Raw genomic sequence first — 15,811 nt, 5'->3', positions numbered from 1 at the left:
CGCGCATGACTCTTGACAAGTACGGGCTTCAGAGAGCTGTTTCCTCTATTTTGTGCGTGTACACTCTAAGCCGAAATTCGGCAAAGTTGGAATAACTGGAGTTGTTATACAAATGGACGAATGGTTCGTCCAACAGACACTAAATCCGTGACCATGTGTGTCATGCGCAAACGCCCGGCAATGGAGGGACCAACGGGGAGGGCAACTGTGCCGCGATCGCTTCCTGTCAATGCTGCACTGCAATGCTCGGCGTAGTCGGCGATCATGAAACAAGTTATATAGGTTATACGCCTTCGTGAAAGCGAAGCACTACGAAACGAATACAAGATGTTATGAGAGGCAAGTAGTACAACACACAGTCAGTGCACACAGCAAGCGCTCTTGCATTTCCACCATGCCTGCACGGGCGGGCCGAAACCAAGTGACGCCGAACGCGGGCGATGCAAATAACTCGCTTCAATGTGCTGAATCAGTTTGAACTGCGAAGAACACTGACAACGCTTATAAAAGTAAGCTGTTCTTCAGCGGTCGTGTACCCGCACTGTGACCACAACTTCAAAACAATATATAGAAAAAAATGGCCGCATATTCACGGAGTGAACGAAGGATAGTGCGGCGAAGCATCCGTCCGTCCATTCGTTCTTGCTTCCGTTCATCCATGCGTGCGTCTCTGTAGCCGCCCGTGCGTTCATCCGTACGTCCGTGCGTGAACTGTTCGTGCGTCCGCACGTTCATCTGTGCGTCCGTCCTTGCTTTCGTTCATGCATCTGCTCCTGCGTCTGTCCATGCGTCCATCCGTCCGTGCAGCTATCCATGCGTCCGTCCATGCATCTGTATGTGTGTCCTTTCGTCCACCTATTCAACACTCCAAGTACCACCATCTCGCATTTTTCATCATATATTTCTCATATAGAAGCACCGCCATCCAGTGGACATTCCAAGTACTGAACGAGAGGCGGCACGCGCACACATTCCCACGGCTTGCACTTCGTGTATACTTCCAACCTTTAACCACTTCGAGTTCATTGTATGTACTAGTTCACTGTGTTCATGGCACTGTGGCCCAACGCTGGCTAAAGCTTTCTAAAACATAGGAGGTTACGCCCAGTGAATATAATGCAGCAACCCTTTCTTGTCTTCTGTGCGTTGTTGAACAACAAAAAATTCGCAGCGTGTGCGTTAAATAAAGCCGAATTCTCCTGTCTCTCATTCCCTTTAGCAACCATTCGCATGTATATTGAGTACTATCTTTTATTGTTCAACAAAGCACAGAAGAAATCTCTCACCGGCACCACCTTGGAGATCAAAATGTACTACTGGTTACACACTACTACTATGACTACGAGGGACGAACAAGTGCTGCTATGACAAGCTTCGTCCCTAAATATATGCGATCGTACGTCTTCGGTACCAAGCTGTCCGCCGGTGTGAGTCCATTGCCGGCACTCGCGAAGGAGACGTCACGTACAATTTCTTTCTCAAAACATCTTCCCGCATTGAAGTTCAGACAAACTTATGTCTTTTTCTCCATGCAACAATCGTTATCAAACATCCAGCGTGTAGGCGATCGCGGATACGACTAATCGTGCGGCCGGCGGTACACAGCGAGCGACTTACCAGCATAATTAAAGAATCGCGCCTGCGAACTGTCTCGTTGCTGTAAGTATGCAGATATCTACATCACTCCGTTAGACACCGCGAACATGGGGCACTTACCTACTGTTCATTTGTGACTATAAAATAACGATGACGAAAATTCCACGCGAGCCGGATGTGGCGTTTGCCGGTGGTCGTTTAGCCGTACTCGTCGTAAGCCTAGTGACGCCGTCAGCAAGCCGACATGATATGGCGTCGGCAGGGTGCCTGGCTGATTCACTGTCTTCCCCGCATAAACGCCGCTGCTATATTTGTGTTTGCGGACTCGCGAACCGGGACTGCGAATGCTGGTTCGGCCGGCATGATCGAATTCCAGCTGATAATTCCTATTCTCTGGCTTGAGGGATGTTGAAATTTCGACGAATCCATAATAAAGGATCGGCGCACTTCGATGCTACGAATTACACCATATAAATTTTCACGTTACGGTGTCAATGTTTATTGTTCTTTTAAGTCAAGTAAATGTCGCCCACTGGCACTACATGGGAGGTCAAAATAATGTGCTATATATATCCGACAGCTCATTCTCTGTAATGTAGTGCGGGTGGTCAACATTTGCGGTGTTTTACGACACCAACGCTCCAAATATGACGAATTCGTATGTCACTCGCCTAGTGGAGTACTAAGTACTCATAATCGTTAACCACTTTTTTTAAACACACTTTGAAATACTAGTGCGTATGTATCTATACATGCACATTGGTCATGCAACACACATAGGTGTGTTGCATGACCAATATACCATGTTCTTCATTGCTGAATAAATATAAATAAACATAAAAATACTTCACAAGTTCTGTGTCGCCATTTTTTGCCATTCATCCAGACGGTTCAAGTGTTCGTCTCACTGAAGCATTCTACTGGGACAAGCATTTACACCAAGAGGGTTAAGCGCTAGGGGGTAACAGTTGAGGCCTTGCAGTTGCTGCCGCAGTTAGTCCAAAAATGGTTCAATATCTGTGGCACCACATTTAGTCCCATAAAATACCAATGGTGTACCCCACTTTAGTTCCTTTCGGCTTAGAGTGTAGGATCTCCTTGTGGCTATAAGAAGAATGTAGGACAATCGCACACTAATTTCTGATGCTAGTCTCTTCACTTATCGCAATTAAGCAGATAAATTGTTCCACCAATTATCAGCAGCCATGCAGCGTGGCACAATTTCGCTACTTTGCACCACAGTCTTTACTTTTTCATACAGGTGGCAATAGGAAGGTCATTTGGCTGTTTGGCTATTCTCCGGGTATTTTCGTGTGGCTAGATTTTCACTGAAATATCCATAACACGGGACGTCACAGCCGGTGGTGATCGAGTATAAGGTGTCTAAAATTCGCGACCAAGCTGTGTCTGCAGCTCCCAGAATTAATTTTGGCGCTTGCATTGCACCGAGAAAATGTTGTAGTGACTAGAATTATTATACAGCCTTCGAAACCACTTCTACGTGCTGCTCATCTCTGAGGTCATACACTGATTTTTTTTAACGCGTCATTTGCTTACATCGAGGAGCTTCGTGTAAGCTGCACCGCTAAAGTGGCAAGCACACGATGTCAATGTGTGTCTATGCACAGAATTTAGTTAAAACGTGAGAATCATTGGAGGAGCGAAAACTTCTATTTTCAATTGGTATTTTTGGTGAACACATGTCCACTTTGCTTAACGTTGATAAGCGTGGGAAAAAAGACAGGTTTATTGCACTGCGATACGCAAAAATACAGCAGCCATATAATGATTGTAAATTACAGACAAGAAATAAACATATAGGCAACAATATAACAAGAACCACAGCAAAATAAAACTGCAATAAACACACAACAACTGCACATAAAATGAACAACACGACACAGCAGTAGTTACCTCATCACTTGATCCAGCATAAACCGAAAAAAGAAAAGAAAAATGTTCGCCACGTTTTCTTTCCCACTTGCTGACTAATCTTCTTTTGAACACTGCTTCGCTGTTTTGCGAAAAGCAACCGAGCAGTTGCCGCTGCATAAACAAAGCAATTTTAGTTGTCATGCAAGCCGTTAACGAGGCAGGAGTGTTCACTCAAAGATTACGTCCTAGCTTTAACTAGGAAACACTTTTCTAGATTCAACACTCCTCTTATTGAGCTGACTTGAGCTTCAAGCTACTTGCGAGCGGCACAGATATCAATACTGAGAATAGCTGCACTTTTCACAAACTCTCACTCATGCAGTAACTTTAAACGTAAACATTTTGACAGCAATCTGTCTGGCTGGGTAGAAAAGTTTAGAAAATTGAAATTGCTCCAGCCACAGTTCAAATAGAGTCCGACGTTTCGAGACCGACTCGGTCCCTTCCTCAGGGGGTGACTGTCTTGGTCATGGAAGTGTCGTCGCGTCGTGTTCTCTCACCACGGCTCCGGCTTTCCCTTTCCACCACGTTTCGGAGACCGCGAACGTACACCGAAGGCATTGTTCCCAGCGAGCGGTTCACGTTGGCAGGCGTATGCTGAATGTGCCAAGACTCGAGCAAGAGCCTCTTTCCCAAATTCCGTTCTGTTTCAATAACAGAAGCGCCGTCTAAGTCAATTTTATGATCGTGCTTCTCGCAGTGCTCCGCCAGAGCGCTACGTTGCACTTCCATCTTCCTGACGTCGTTCTTGTGTTGGCGCATTCTTTCCGGGAAACACTTGCTCTCGCCTTTGTAGCAGGCTGGACACCCAGAACACGACACTTTGTAGACAACGCCCGGGTGTAGCTCCCTCGGAGGTCGGTCTTTCGGCCGCGGTAGCAAGCGAGCGAGCGTCGAAACAGGTTTATGGATTACCGTGACCCCGGCTTTTCCTAGGATTCTCGAGAGCTGTTCACTTATGCCCGGCACATATGGAATGGCGACGCGGTTGTTTGGCGTCTTCGTTTCTCTCGTGTGCGGTGGTGTGGCCAGGGCGAAAAGGGGGTCGGGCGGTGTGTCGCTTGCAGGTGTCTTTCCGCGGTGCGGTGGTTGTCGTCTCGACAAACGGCGTGACGCCCGGCGGATGAACGCTTCTGTGTAGCCATTCCTTCGTAGCTCGGCGACAATCCTCTTTTCTTCTTTCTTCCTCTCACATTCCGACGTGCAGATTGCTCGTGCACGTGAAAGGAGTGCCGAAACCACTGAAGCTTTGTGGGCAGTTAGATGACAGGACGCAAAATGCAAATACCTGCCGGTGTGAGTTGGCTTTCTATACACCGAAAAGGTCATGCGCTCGCCTTGTCGTCTAACTAAAACATCGAGAAACGGAAGCGCCCCGTCTCGCTCTCGTTCCACCGTGAAATGTATCGCTTGGTCGATGGAGTTTAGATGTTCGAGGAAGCTGTCTACTGCTGCCTTCTTTATTATGCAAAAACAGTCATCCACGTACCTCACAAATACTTTGGGCCTGTCAATAAAGGAGCCCAGTGCCGTCTCTTCTATGTGTTCCATTGTGAGGTTCGCAGCCGTAACGGAGATCGCCGCTCCCATCGCGGTCCCACTGGCTTGTCTGTAGAAGCTCCCGTTGACGCTGAAATACGTCCCCTTGAGGCAGTATTCCAGTAGGCGACACAGTTCGTCGACGCCCAGGCAGGTTCTTTCATCCAAGAGCTCGTCTTGGTTCAACGCTGCTCGTGCGCTAGATACCGCTAGTGCTACGGGCACACTGGTGAACAGGGATACGACATCGAACGAGACGAAGCACTCATCGCTGCTCACGGTCACATCTCTCATGCGCTCCAAGAAGTGGCTGGCGTCGCGTATGTGGGTTGGTGTTTGCCCCACGAGCGGCGCGAGAGTCCGGTGGAGATACTTGGACAGCGCCCGGAGTGGAGATGTTGTAAAATCCACGATAGGACGGAGCGGAACTGTGGGCTTGTGGGTCTTGGGAAGCCCGTAAAATCCTGGTGCAGAGCCGTTCCGGCAGATGAGCTGGAGGTATGTGTTTCTCGCCTTCGGGTGCGCTTTAAAGATATCCGCCAGGAGCTTGTTCATTTCCCTTTGGACACTTGGTGTGGGGTCCTTCGTCAGCTTTTCGTAGGCCGGACTGTCCAGCAGGTCTCGCACTTTGTCGTTGTATGCCTCCCTGTCGAGCAGGACCATTGCGTTCCCTTTGTCGGCCGGGAGGATGACAACCTTATCATCATTTCAGAGCGCATGGATCGCCTTACACTCCTCTCTCGACAGGTTGTGCTCACGGCGCTTTCCTATTTTTGATAGTACGCCGATAGCCTTGAGACGCACGTTCTCCCGAATGCCGCTGTCGAGTCGCCTTATGCCTTCCTCCGTACAACCAAACAACCGCGTCGCCAAACAACCGCTTCGCCATTCCATATGTGCCGGGCATAAGTGAACAGCTCTCGAGAATCCTAGGAAAAGCCGGGGTCACGGTAATCTATAAACCTGTTTCGACGCTCGCTCGCTTGCTACCGCGGCCGAAAGACCGACCTCCGAGGGAGCTACACCCGGGCGTTGTCTACAAAGTGTCGTGTTCTGGGTGTCCAGCCTGCTACAAAGGCGAGAGCAAGTGTTTCCCGGAAAGAATGCGCCAACACAAGAACGACGTCAGGAAGATGGAAGTGCAACGTAGCGCTCTGGCGGAGCACTGCGAGAAGCACGATCATAAAATTGACTTAGACGGGGCTTCTGTTATTGAAACAGAACGGAATTTGGGAAAGAGGCTCTTGCTCGAGTCTTGGCACATTCAGCATACGCCTGCCAACGTGAACCGCTCGCTGGGAACAATGCCTTCGGTGTACGTTCATGGTCTCCGAAACGTGGTGGAAAGGGAAAGCCGGAGCCGTGGTGAGAGAACACGACGCGACGACACTTCCATGACTAAGACAGTCACCCCCTGAGGAAGGGACCGAGTCGGTCTCGAAACGTCGGACTCTATTTGAACTGTGGCTGGAGCAATTTCAATTTTCTAAAAATGCAGTAAATTGCAATACATGTATAGCGGCACAAAGAAACCTAGAAACGTGAGTGGCTACTCAATTTCTAGAACCAAGAAAGAATGTTCTCGCAAACGTGCTGCGAAGCATTCCACACAATTGTCTTTCGTGTGTAGCGACCCAGGAAAACAGTACGCGAAGTGGAGCGCACGAAAATGATTTCTGCGCCGTCTTTAATAAAGTTATTTCCTCCTCCTCCTACTCCGAACAGTACAATGCCAGAAACGTTGTGTCAACGCTTGAATGACAAATGCAATACGCACTTCTCACGGTATTACCTACCAGTGGCCAAGCTGGTCGGTAATACCTACCAGCGGCCAAGCTGAGAGGGAGCCGAAACAAGCGAAAACCACGACACACGCCAAGCACGTTATCGCACATCTTTTATGGCGTCTCCCTGCTGCTGCCCGTGCTTTTTCATTGCTGCAAATGCCCATGAACACAGAAAGTGACAACATTGCCGTCAAATCGATTTCATGTGCACTTCTCTCACATCCGATTTATGGCTGATCGCAGCCGGACATTATCATACCGTACAATCGCAGACGATAAAGACGGATTCAGGCCACGCTCACATACGCAAGAACACGTATAGACGTATAATGCACCAGAAAAGGTACTGTAGTAAAAAAAGCATCAAGAAGACGCCTGGGAAAAATTTCACGTGTAAGTTCTCGCTTCGTTCTCTGACGATCGCCTGTTTTTTCGCATATGCTGTTAAATTAGAAACAATATGAAAAGTGTGCATGCATGTAGTACACGCGTGTAGCTGTAAAGAAGGTGACTTGAAGCTTTAAATGCTCGCTGATACGAAGTTGTCCATGAATTTAAGGTTTAGGGACGAAGCACTTGCGGTATATGGCTGCACTTATCAAACACTGGAACGAGTAGGACATCTGAATGCCCTTTGAAATACAGGTTTTCTGGTGTTGTCTTACAAGGCAAGACTGACGGCATGCATGAATATTTTTTTATCGAGTGAATAATGAATTTTGTGCATGTTTATCGAGGAATTCGCAAACGTAGAGAATATTTCTTGCCGTGATTGTTTTTGGTACACGTTTCCAAAAAACAGTGTGCTTGTTCTGCTTGGGAACGTGCTATTCGAAGAAATGGTTGGGGGGCTACGAAGGGTGACCGCCTCTGTTTCATTCGTTTCGAAGAATGCGGCTTCGATAAAATGGGGCAGATAACCAGACCGCAGCCTGGCAGTGCACATTCGATTTTTTCTGCTTTACGAGCACATATGCAAATAACTGTTAGTTTTCACCTCCTTGACATAGAATGCAGTCACGAAAATAAGCAATTGCATCTAAAACCATATGAGACACCTTTGAAATCTGTGCTATTTTACCGACAGAATTGAAACCAAAACGACAATAGACAAAGTTGCCAATAGTTAGTGGTGTTATATCAAACATCGAGCTACCTTGTTTCTAAGTTCTGAAGGCTGCGCTTGCCTTGACAAGACGCGTCGCCAACGGAAGTTGATAAATAATATAGAGAACTAATGCCACTGCAATCGTTCTTGTGAACGGTTTATTTGGGGTACGTCTCCTGGAGTTTGTCGGTTGCACGCGACATCAGTGCTTTGGTTTTGGTTCCACTTGCAAATTGCTTAGCATTTGATAACTCTAGAAAAACTACTGGTGACTGCCAAGTTACATAGTTTCCTCTCTTTTCTAACTTTTACTTTGGGTATTTCAACTTCCTTATATATTATCTAGTAATCTGCTAACACACACACAAGTACGTATTTGAAAGAGGCGAGCAAATGTCGCGTTCCCTTTGATCTTGAGTATCTGCAGGCACATATATACTACAACCCTTTTGTACCACAATAATACGCCAGCAAGCTCGACATGCGAAGCATCCCTTAACAACAGATTGATCTGAAAGTGTGTAACTTACAATGGGTCTTCGTGCTTCGTTGGCCAGGGGTAAATCTCTGCTCGCCAGTGCCCGCTTGGACAAGGATCGAGCCTGCTTCGTCGATGCTGCTTCGTACATTCAAGAAGAAGCCTTCTCCTCAGTGGTCGTCGACTGTGATTGCAGAGTCATCAGCTGCGCTACCATTCGCACTTTTAGTTCCAGCGTTGCAGAGCAGGTTGCCATTGCTCTTGCATTGACGGACGGCGTACATGACACAATTTATTCAGACTCCAAGGCCGCTATCAAGGCCTTCCAGATGGGCATGGTGGCTCCCCAGGTCCTACAGATTATTCAAAAAGTCAAAGACCTCAAAAATCACTCATTGGTCTGGTTTCCTGCGCACCTTGGAACCATTGAGGGTGGCTCGCTCAATCCCAACGAGGAGGCGCACTCGGCTGCACGAGGTTTGACTGACCGTGTGCCGGGTAACGCGTCATCTCCTGGGTGACCTGAGCCTCTCTGCTCGTACAACGAGATATGCAAGCACCACTATCTGTCAAGAAGACTGCTGCCTCTACCACACTCCTCGCTATGCAGGGCCCAAGCTGTTACTCTCCGACTGCTACAAACAAACACTTACCCGAGCCCTGCGGCACTCCACACAATGTACCCTGAACGGTTTCCAAGCCCGGACTGCCCCCTGTGTGGTGGTTATGCGGACTTCGAGCATGTACTGTGGGGCTGTGCCTCTGCCGGTCCCCCTTTCTCCCAAGAGGAAATGAAGCGACTCATTAAGGCCCAGGACCAGACCTCTCAAATCCTGGCCGTCCAAAGGGCCCGCGCGAGGGCCGTCAGGTTTAACCTGATGGTCCCCGAGTGGGCCTAGCCAGGTGACGCTGAGTTTACTCGCGTCTATTGTGGACCGAATAAAGTTGTTTCACTCACTCACTCACTTACAATGGGTGCATGAAATAGTTTTTTCATAACAAAGAAGAGGCATTTATTAACCAATGCGCGTATTCCATTGTGTTCTATGGCGGTTGCGCCCTGTTTTTCCTCTGGCCATATGGTCGCCGGCGGCTTCGCTTGCTCCCGTTGGTGGCGGCCGGGACTGCCACTCCATAGGTTCTATAGAACCTTATTGATGGCGAATGATGTAGTGTATGTGCCACCGTAACCGAATTTGGAAGAGCGAACTGTGGAACATGAAAACAGAAAAGAAAAGAGAAATGCATAAAAGCACAGAAAGTTAGGTAGGTTAACGTTGAATAACAATAAAGAGAAGAAAAAAGAATAAAAAAGGCTCGTGATATAGAACGTATGTTGAAACTCCGAAGAAATAAAATTGTAATAAAGGATCATAAAAATTAAATTGGGAGCTTTCCAATTCGGCCAGAGATAGAAGAAAACGATTTTAGGAACAAAGAAATTAGCACGAGCACGCCCGACGCCTTCGCACTAGCCCGCACCCTTTAAATTTGAAGAACCGATAAACTGGACCCTAACAAAAATTCTGATAGAATAAATAATAGGCTATCAGGTTATTGGCAGTTGTATCAGTTTGTAGGTGCGCCAGTCTATTAGTGTATCATTCTATGATTGTATCAGTCTATGAGAGTATTAGTCTATTAGTGTATCAGCCTACCAGTGTACCAGTATAGGTGCACCAGCCTATAAGTGTAGCATTGCACTCTGATAAGCTCACAAGCGAAGCGGTGCATAGCCAGCTGGCAGGTGCACCACTACAGGAGAGCAAGCAGGACACAAACATGAACACAGAAATCAAACAAAATATTTTATTTGATGAGCCATTTTTTGTTAATGTTTTGATTTCATTAGGTCATTCATTCTGTTTGCCAATTCTTTATTGAGAAGCTTCTTTTGCTCAGCCTCTCCAATCGGAATGCTGTGCTTCAAAAAAATGGTTGAAGAAATTTGCATAATCGAAAACACAAGCAAATTATGGGTGTTTGTTAAGCGACAATTACGTACACTCTAAGTAGAAGAGTCAATATGACAAGGAAATAAGTAGTTCTACCAATCTGACTGTCTTTTATCGTTTAAAATTAGTTTGTGGATTCTTCCATGAAAGTACCCCGCTCCAGTAGGCAAAACCTAGACTTGAAGCTTCTATCTATATTTGAAGCTCTCTGAAGATCGATTGATCGATCGATCGATCCATCCATCCATCCATCCATCCGTCTATCTATCTATCTATCTATCTATCTATCTATCTATCTATCTATCTATCTATCTATCTATCTATCTATCTATCTATCTATCTATCTATCTATCTATCTATCTATCTATCTATCTATCTATCTATCTATCAATCTATCAATCTATCTATCTATCTATCTATCTATCTATCAATCTATCTATCTATCTATCTATCTATCTATCTATCTATCTATCTATCTATCTATGTATCTATGGATTAGCCGGTCATGCAATTTCTGCTGTTCATGCAGGTAAGTCACTTACCACACCACAAGAAGTTCGTTCTTTTCCTTTTGCCGGTTCCACCCAAAGTGTTGTATGACTGTGTAAGGTCGCACTCTATTGTACATTGTCGCACAAAACGGCGGTTCCTGTTGTTGAAGCGGTGGAGTTTTTGTTTACTTTTGCTCTTGTTGTGCGGAGATATTGAAGTGAACTCGGGGCCTGATGCGGCAACACTGCAGAAAAGTTTGTACGGACAAAGTGAAAAAAAAGGAACAGCTTAATAGCATGGAAAGTAACGAAACAGCACAAAAATCTGCTCTAAAAGACTGGACGAAGCGCATGTCGTCCTTGGAATCAGCAGTTGCTGGATTTCCAAAAGTAGAAGCAGCAGTAGATGAATGTAAAAAGCTGTGCAGCCATCAAGAACGCAGTATGCAGTCTCTGATGTCAAAAGTACACGACCTGGATAATCGCAGTAGGTGATGTAATCTTACTTTCTACGGCACAGTAAACAGCGATAGCAAGGAACCGTGGTCATAGACGGAATATATGCACAAGCATGCTCAAAATCACACCGTAGTTCATCGAACGAGCGCATAGAATCGGCAAATTCCTCCCGGGAATAAATCGGCCTGTGATCGCTAACTTTGCATCTTACAAAGAAAAACAAGAGCTTTTGAAGAGTCCAAAGAATCTAAAAGGAACTAATATCAGCCTATCAGAAGATTTCTCGCCTCAAAGGCGAACGATAAGGCGACGGCTTTGGAAATTTGCACAGGAACACAAAACTGATAACACACATGCTATAATAAAAAACGACACCCTCTACTTCAACAGAACTAAATATGTTTATGATGAGAGTACTGAAGAAGTCGTACGATGCAGGTGACCATGCAGCGATCTGTCCGGCAAAATATATTTTCTTGTAGTCAATTGCCGCAGTATTAAGAATAAGGTTGATGAACTACGTAAGTAGCCTCTTTGGAACTGTTTAACCGTTAGTCATAATAGGAACAGAGCCGTGGCTTGATGAGAGCGTAGCTGACAGTGAAGTGTTCCCAGCCAACTTTGTATGCTTCAGAAAAGATCAGAACAACGCTGGTGGGGCGTGTCTTTTCTGGTTGACGAAAGCGTTGCGTCATGTCAAACTATAGTGCGGGAAAGCACATGCGAAGCAGTAAGGTGCCAAATAAGTCTTCGAAAAGGTAAATAGTTACCTGTGCGCTCCTTTACCGCCCACCATAGGACTCTGTAGAAACATTATCGGAGCTTACGAGCCAATTAGAAGTAATTAAAACTGATTACATTGTTGTCGCTGGAGATATTAACCTTCCAGATCTAATCGGCACAGCCAGCCTGCTTTTTAAAGAATTTCTGGCAGGCTATATACACCTATGGCCAGTATTGGTAGCTTAGTTTCACTTACGCAGAATGTTCTGAAGCCAACAAAAGAAAATCATGTTCATGATTTATTTTTCACGATTTCACCAGATAAAGTACTGTCCATGGTAGCCATACCAGGAATTAGTGACCACGAAGCTGTTGTGTGTAAAATCAACATGAGCTATTAAAATACTACTGCTACTAACTGACGTATATTTACCTATGCGAATGCAAATACTGATGAAATTGGGGCGGAGCTTGACAATTACTTTGTTGTCTTCGAGACACTTGCAGAATCACTTTCTGTACAGCAGCTTCGGTCAAATTTCAAAGATAAGTTTTTGAAACTCCGTGACGCTCACGTGCCGTCCTCGCTGCTATCTAAAAGGCGTCAAAGAAGCAAGCCATCGTTTACGAAAGAATGACATGCCTTAGCACATATTTGGAAAAGGGCTTATCAGCACCATTTCGCAATCTGTCCATTCAAAATTTTCGTAAGCTTAAGGAAACTGCCTCTCTAATAAATGGTGCTACGACAGCTGCGAAAACTGCATATTTTAAGTCATTTTAATCACGACTTCAGCTAAAAAAATTGAACTATGAAAATATGTGAAAAAAAAGAAAAATGACTCTGTTTCGATCCCTGCGCTGAAACAGAATGGCGTTGTCATTGAAAGTGCTGCTAAAAAATCTGAGAGCTTTAATTCGTAATTTACCTCTGTATTTTCCGTACCAGGTACGAAAACAATTGCGTACCATTTGTCTGTACCTTATTCAGGGGAGACTCAGAATTTATAGCCAAGGAATTGGAACCCTGCTAAAGCGCCTAGGTGTATAAAAGCTTCTGGACCTGACGGACTGCCTAACGCTCTCTTGAAATCCTGTAGGCACATATACACTCTCGGTATTTTGTAATAATATTCAAAAAATCTTTACGCGATTGTGCCTTACCTAGTGATTGGAAATAGGCTGCTGTTGTACCTATTCACAAATCGGGACCACGAGAAATTGTTTCAAATTATCGTCCTATATTGTTAACAGCCGTTTGCTGGAAAATTTTAGAGCATTTCTTGTACTCAACAATAAGGAAGCAATTAGAAGCCAATTCCATGTTAAATGAACGCCAGCATGGCTTTCGCAAGGACCATTCCTGTGTGACCCAGTTATTTGAATTTACTCATCAGGTAGCATGCGCACTGAACAACCAAACCAGTATTTTGACTGCATTTTTTTGGATTTCAGAAAAGCATTCGATTTGGTTCCCCATATTTTATTATTGCAGAAAATGACCCAATACAAAATTAACCCAAAAGTTATTAACTGGATAGCAGAATACTTAAATTCCAGGCAGCAGTACATCGTCGTGAACGGTGAACAGTCATCCACTACCAATTTGACGTCCGGGGTCCCTCAGGGGTCAGTACTGGGCCCATTATTGTTTTTGATGTATATTATAACATCAGCCCGGACGTACAATCATCGATAAGAATGTTTGCAGATGACTGCATCGTTTATAGAGCAATAAACTGCGAAAGTCATCGGGGTGCAGTTCAAGACGACTTGGACGAAATGAATGGATGGCGTAAAAAATGGCAAATGCAACTTAATTTGGAGAAGACAATGTGTATAACGTTTTCTAGAAACAAGAATGAAGCCTCGCGTTCATATACTATAAACAAGAAGGTTTTGAAAATAGTCTATAGGTACAGGTATTTGGGCGTATTTTTCACGCCAACTCTGTGTTGGCCCCATTAAGTTGATTACGCGACAGCTAAGGCTTGTAGATCACCGTAGTTCCTGCGGCAAAACACGCGTGAGTTTTTCTAGTCCACGCGGAAATTACTGTACAAATCATGCGTGTGGTCGATACTTGATTACGCGAGCAGCGTATGGGACCCGCCCACTGCCCTCGATAAAGATAAATTGGAAAAAGTGCAAAACATGGGCGCCCGTTATGTCCTGGGTTAAGAGCCACAAATTCAGCATGACACACTGCAAGCCAGCTTTAGGATGGGAACAGTTGGTCACACGTCGGGCTAAACGGCGTCTGAAGCTTTTCCATGATGTATACTTATCTCGAACTTGTATTCCTCGTGACAGTTACATCTTTCCACCTCATTACGTGTCTGGACGAGTCGATCACATTTACAAAGTGCTGGAGTACCGATGTAAGACAGCAGTGTTCAGTAATCACGGAGGAAGGAAAGGTAAGGAGCGGCCCTGACGTCACTCGTTGTGAAGCCTCGATGAAGCCGGAAGTCGGCCATATTGACTAGGCAAATTCTCCTCTCTTGTTTACATATGAATGCGAAGCAGAAGGCGCCACTCCCTCTCCGGCTCGGAAAGCACGTAGGCTGCGCAGCGCGTGTGTCGTGACGATCCGAAACTAATGGAACTGGGCTCATCACTCTGAGCCAGCGGGACACCTTCAGCGAAATCGCTTTATCCGAGTAATAACAGGGAGTAACAGCTCGCCGACAACGAAGCAAGTACGAGATAACGCGCGCTAGATGCATTGACAACGCCGAGTGCTTTCACGACATTAATTCAGCAACTGTACAGACAACACGATCGGTCGTGCGCCTTCTACGGTTGCATTCCGCCACGCGGCCGACGCAGCGTCCTGCCACTGTGTCCGTGTTCCGCGTGAAACTCACCGGCGTCAGCATTCTGCGACCGTGGTGACTTTGAGCACAGTGCTAGTGACAGTTGAACGTGGTTGCTGTTACGTTGAGATTACATGCAATGCTGCTGGAGAGTGTACTAAGCGGAACAGAAAAGGTGTTTTAATACGCACATGCAAGTTGTTAATGTACACACACAACACGAAACTACGTACGTGCACATGGTCCTCACGGCGTCTTGCTGGGCTGAACAGCGTCGTACGTTGTCACAAGCAGGAGCACTGATCAACCGTCACTGACCTGCAAGGCGTTCGTCGTCATTCAGCTTCGTCATGGTGCCCAACGCAATTTCGCTTCATCCGCGTCATCCGCGTCACTGCTTCATCCGCGTCATCCACCGCACGACACATGAATATGCACTTGTTCTACGCACTGTTGAAACCCCGTGATGGACAAAGGGATTTGTAAACGTTGCTAAGAGTAATGTAACGGAGAGGAGAACACTGCGTAACCAATAACGCGGCGCAGAGCACAGATATTGTCTACCACGGCTCGGCACGAGACCTGGGGAAGCACACATTCCGCCGCCAGCCGCGGCCGCTCACTGCTAGACCAGCTCCACTGCACAACACGTAACCATAACAACGCCGCCATTGTGCCTAGTGAATATGGCCGCCATGATGTCATTTCCGCCACATTTTTTACGCCCTGCGCTGGCTGGGCATGTCCTCTCCTTACCTTTTTCCTTCCTCCGTGTCAGTAACTCTTTTTTCCCTAAAACGATTTCCCAGTGGAATCAATTACCTTCAGCGATCGTTGTCGCTGTTGGTAGCGATTCATTTTTTCCTTTGTTAGAGTCAAGTGAATTGTTCAGTTGATGATGGGTGTTTTGTTGTGTGGTAT

This window comes from Rhipicephalus microplus, chromosome 3 (assembly GCF_043290135.1).
Source record: "Rhipicephalus microplus isolate Deutch F79 chromosome 3, USDA_Rmic, whole genome shotgun sequence".
NCBI classification, from domain to species: Eukaryota; Metazoa; Arthropoda; class Arachnida; order Ixodida; family Ixodidae; genus Rhipicephalus; species Rhipicephalus microplus.
The sequence above is the reverse complement of the archived record's forward strand: the minus strand, read 5'-3'. Positions refer to the sequence as shown.